Genomic DNA, 5,112 nt, shown 5'->3' with positions numbered 1-5,112 from the left:
CTCAGGCACTCAGGGACACAGGGACACAAGGACACAGGGACACAGGCACTCAGGCACACAGGGACACAGGTGGCGGGCCGGAGGCCTCTCTCCACTGTGTGGCAGGGGTCCAAGAGCCACCCCAGCCCAACCCAGAGGGTCTTTTGCACCTCTCTAGAGGCCACCCAGAGACCCCAGGCCGCAGCAGAAGCCTCCCCCGCATGCTCTGCAGGCTTCCGACCCACCCCAGGCCGCACCAGAAGCCTCCCCCGCAAGCTCTGCAGGCTTCCGACCCACCCCAGGCCGCAGCAGAAGCCTCTCCCGCACGCTCTGCAGGCTTCTCAGCCACCCCAGGCCGCAGCAGAAGCCTCTCCCGCACGCTCTGCAGGCTTCTCAGCCACCCCAGGCCGCACCAGAAGCCTCTCCCGCACGCTCTGCAGGCTTCTCAGCCACCCCAGGCCGCACCAGAAGCCTCCCCCGCACGCTCTGCAGGCTTCTCAGCCACCCCAGGCCGCACCAGAAGCCTCTCCCGCACGCTCTTCAGGCTTCTCAGCCACCCCAGGCCGCACCAGAAGCCTCCCCCGCACGCTCTGCAGGCTTCTCAGCCACCCCAGGCCCCAACAGAAGCCTCTCCCGCACGCTCTTCAGGCTTCTCAGCCACCCCAGGCCGCACCAGAAGCCTCCCCCGCACGCTCTGCAGGCTTCTCAGCCACCCCAGGCCGCACCAGAAGCCTCCCCCGCACGCTCTGCAGGCTTCCCACCCACCCCAGGCCGCAGCAGAAGCCTCTCCCGCACGCCCTGCAGGCTTCTCAGCCACCCCAGGCCGCAGCAGAAGCCTCTCCCGCACGCTCTGCAGGCTTCTCAGCCACCCCAGGCCGCAGCAGAAGCCTCTCCCGCACGCTCTGCAGGCTTCTCAGCCACCCCAGGCCGCAGCAGAAGCCTCCCCCGCACGCTCTGCAGGCTTCTCAGCCACCCCAGGCCGCACCAGAAGCCTCTCCCGCACGCTCTGCAGGCTTCTCAGCCACCCCAGGCCGCAGCAGAAGCCTCTCCCGCACGCTCTGCAGGCTTCTCAGCCACCCCAGGCCGCAGCAGAAGCCTCTCCCGCACGCTCTGCAGGCTTCTCAGCCACCCCAGGCCCCAACAGAAGCCTCTCCCGCACGCTCTGCAGGCTTCCGACCCACCCCAGGCCGCAGCAGAAGCCTCTCCCGCACGCTCTGCAGGCTTCCGTCCCACCCCAGGCCGCAGCAGAAGCCTCCCCCGCACGCTCTGCAGGCTTCTCAGCCACCCCAGGCCGCAGCAGAAGCCTCCCCCCGCACGCTCTGCAGGCTTCTCAGCCACCCCAGGCCGCAGCAGAAGCCTCCCCCGCACGCTCTGCAGGCTTCTCAGCCACCCCAGGCCGCAGCAGAAGCCTCCCCCGCACGCTCTGCAGGCTTCTCAGCCACCCCAGGCCCCAACAGAAGCCTCTCCCGCACGCTCTGCAGGCTTCCGACCCACCCCAGGCCGCACCGGAAGCCTCCCCCGCACGCTCTGTAGGCTTCTGACCCACCCCAGGCCCCAACAGAAGCCTCCCCCGCACGCTCTGCAGGCTTCTCAGCCACCCCAGGCCGCAGCAGAAGCCTCTCCCGCACGCTCTGCAGGCTTCTCAGCCACCCCAGGCCGCACCAGAAGCCTCTCCCCGCACGCTCTGCAGGCTTCTCAGCCACCCCAGGCCGCACCAGAAGCCTCTCCCGCACGCTCTGCAGGCTTCCGACCCACCCCAGGCCGCACCAGAAGCCTCCCCCGCACGCTCTGCAGGCTTCTCCGCCACCACAGGCCGCACCAGAGGATCTTTTGCACCTCTCTGGACGCCACCCAGAGACTCCAGGCCGCACCAGAGGCCCCCCCCCCCCAACCATTTACAGGCTGCAGTGCCAGCCTAGGCCCCGCTGGCAGCCTCCCTTGTCTGCTTTGGAAGGCCTCCCATCCACTCCAGACCTGCCTGGAGGCCTCCCTCGACTGCTCCCGGGGCCCTCGAAGCCACCCTAGGCCTTTCTGGAGGACCTGCTCGACCGCTCGGGCGGCTTCTGACGCACCCTCGGCCATCCGGCGCCCAGCAGCTCCCAGGGCCAGGCACCGGCCTCCCCCTCCGGCCGCCCCTGGGGCCGGGGGTGGCTCGGACTCGGCGCCCCCAACGTGTCGTCCCGTCCCCCCCCGCCCCGCACCGCCGAACATTCGCTGCAGCCGAGGGCTTGCCGCTCGACGCCTACCCCACCCGCCCAGCCCCCCGCTGCGGCCCGGCGCTGCCCCGGCCGCTGCGCCCCGCCTCTCATCGCTCCCCCCACCCGGCAACCGGCCGCCGGGCACGGCAAGTCCCAGGGCAGGGAACAGGTGCTGCCGGGACCCCCGTGCTGGCTGCCGGCTTCCCGGGGCTGCCCCGGGCACGGACAGGTCGCCCCCCCCCGCCCCGGCGAATGTTCACCGAACCGGCTGCCGGCTGCCTTCGAGCACCCCCCGCCCCCCGCCACTATCGTCCCCCCCGCCCCCCCCTCCGCCTCCGCTGCCGCTTCTCCCCGCACCGCCTCCACTGCCTCCCCCCGCCGCCGGCGAACGAGTCGGCGGATCCGTAGGGTGCCGGGAGCCCGAACGGCGAGCGGCTCCGGCTGCTGCCGGGACCGCGGGGATTCGAGCCGGTCCGGCCGCGGCCGGGACCCCGTGCCGGAAGCCGGCATCCCGGGACGGCCCCGGGACGGCCCCGGTCGCCGGCCGGGTGACGTTCAGCGAAGCGGCTGCCGCCAGTCTTTGGGCCTCCCCCGTGCCGGGGCCGCGGGGCTTCGAGCCGGTCCGGCCGCGGCCGGGATCCGGGGCCGGACGATGGCTTCCCGGGCCGGTCCCGGTCGCCTCCCGGGTGACGTTCACCGAAGCGGCTGACGGCTGTCTTCGAGCCCCCCCCCCCCCTCCGCCTCCGCGGCCGCTTCTGCCCGCACCCCCTCCACTGCCTCCCCCCGCCGCCCGCGAACGAGTCGCCGGATCTGTAGGGTGCCGGGAGCCCGAACGGCGAGCGGCTCCGGCTGCTGCCGGGACCGCGGGGATTCGAGCCGGTCCGGCCGCGGCCGGGACCCCGTGCCGGAAGCCGGCATCCCCGGACAGCCCCGGGACGGCCCCGGTCGCCGGCCGGGTGACGTTCACCGAAGCGGCTGCCGGCTGTCTTCGAGCCCCCCCCCCCCTCCGCCTCCGCTGCCGCTTCTCCCCGCACCCCCTCCACTGCCTCCCCCCGCCGCCGGCGAACGAGTCGGCGGATCCATACCGTCCCGAGAGCCCGAGGCGGCGGCACCCAGTGTGGGTCCGGCCGAGGCCGGGACCCCGTGCCGGATGCCGGCATCCCGGGACGGCCCCGGGACGGCCCCGGTCGCCGGCCGGGTGACGTTCAGCGAAGCGGCTGCCGCCAGTCTTTGGGCCTCCCCCGTGCCGGGGCCGCGGGGCTTCGAGTCGGTCCGGCCGCGGCTGGGACCCCCGTGCCTGTCGCAGGCTTCCCGGGACGGCCCCGGGACGGCCCCGGTCGCCGGCCGGGTGACGTTCACCGAGGCGACTGCCGGCTGTCTTCGAGCCCCCCCCCCCCCTGCCGGAGCCGCGGGGATACGAGCCGGTCCGGCCGCGGCCGGGATCCGGGGCCGGACGATGGCTTCCCGGGCCGGTCCCGGTCGCCTCCCGGGTGACGTTCACCGAAGCGGCTGACGGCTGTCTTCGAGCCCCCCCCCCCCCTCCGCCTCCGCGGCCGCTTCTGCCCGCACCCCCTCCACTGCGTCCCCCCGCCGCCCGCGAACGAGTCGCCGGATCTGTAGGGTGCCGGGAGCCCGAACGGCGAGCGGCTCCGGCTGCTGCCGGGACCGCGGGGATTCGAGCCGGTCCGGCCGCGGCCGGGACCCCGTGCCGGAAGCCGGCATCCCCCGGACAGCCCCGGGACGGCCCCGGTCGCCGGCCGGGTGACGTTCACCGAAGCGGCTGCCGGCTGTCTTCGAGCCCCCCCCCCCTCCGCCTCCGCTGCCGCTTCTCCCCGCACCCCCTCCACTGCCTCCCCCCGCCGCCCGCGAACGAGTCGCCGGATCTGTAGGGGGCCGGGAGCCCGAGGCGGCGAGCGGCTCCGGCTGCTGCCGGGACCGCGAGGCTTCGAGCCGGTCCGGCCGCGGCCGGGATCTCGTGCCGAACGTCGTCTTCCCGGGACGGTCCCGGGAGGGCCCCAGTCTCCTCCCGGGTGACGTTCACCGAAGCGGCTGCCGGCTGTCTTCGAGCCCCCACCCCTGCCGTGGCCGCGGGGATTCGCCCCGGTCCGGCAGCTGACGGTTCCCTGTGTCGGACGCCGGCTTCCCGGGACTGCCCCGGGACAGCCCCGGTCGCCTCCCGGGTGACGTTCACCGAAGCTGCTGCCGCCTGTCTTTGTCCCCCCCCCCCCGTGCTCTCCCTCAGGCGGGAGGTAGACGTGCTCTCCCTCGGCGAGTAGACGTGCTCTCCCTCGGCGAGTAGACGTGCTCTCCCTCGGCGAGTAGACGTGCTCTCCCTCGGCGAGTAGACGTGCTCTCCCTGGGCGAGTAGACGTGCTCTCCCTGGGCGAGTAGACGTGCTCTCCCTCGGCGAGTAGACGTGCTCTCCCTCGGCGAGTAGACGTGCTCTCCCTGGGCGAGTAGACGTGCTCTCCCTGGGCGAGTAGACGTGCTCTCCCTGGGCGAGTAGACGTGCTCTCCCTGGGCGAGTAGACGTGCTCTCCCTGGGCGAGTAGACGTGCTCTCCCTCGGCGAGTAGACGTGCTCTCCCTCGGCGAGTAGACGTGCTCTCCCTCGGCGAGTAGACGTGCTCTCCCTCGGCGAGTAGACGTGCTCTCCCTCGGCGAGTAGACGTGCTCTCCGCGGAGATCGCGCTTGTCGCCAAGGGGTCGCTGTTGCTCTCTGCCTCCGCCTACGTCATCGTACAAGCCGGCGTGATTTCTGCGACCTGCCGCTGGGCGGAGGTCGGCTGGTTGTGCGCTCGCGGAGCTGACGGCCCTCCAGTTCCGTATATGAGGGAACAAGCGACGCCGAGCACTCCCAGGGCAGCGCTGCCGAGCGGCTGCTCCAAGCCACCCGCCAGGCGGCTGGGCAGGGGTCCGTCTGGCTTCTCGGTGGC

This window comes from Melanerpes formicivorus, unplaced genomic scaffold (assembly GCF_026170545.1).
Source record: "Melanerpes formicivorus ecotype bairdi unplaced genomic scaffold, bMelFor1.0.p_v2 SCAF_1089, whole genome shotgun sequence".
Classification (NCBI taxonomy): domain Eukaryota; kingdom Metazoa; phylum Chordata; class Aves; order Piciformes; family Picidae; genus Melanerpes; species Melanerpes formicivorus.
Note: the sequence above shows the minus strand (reverse complement) of the source record.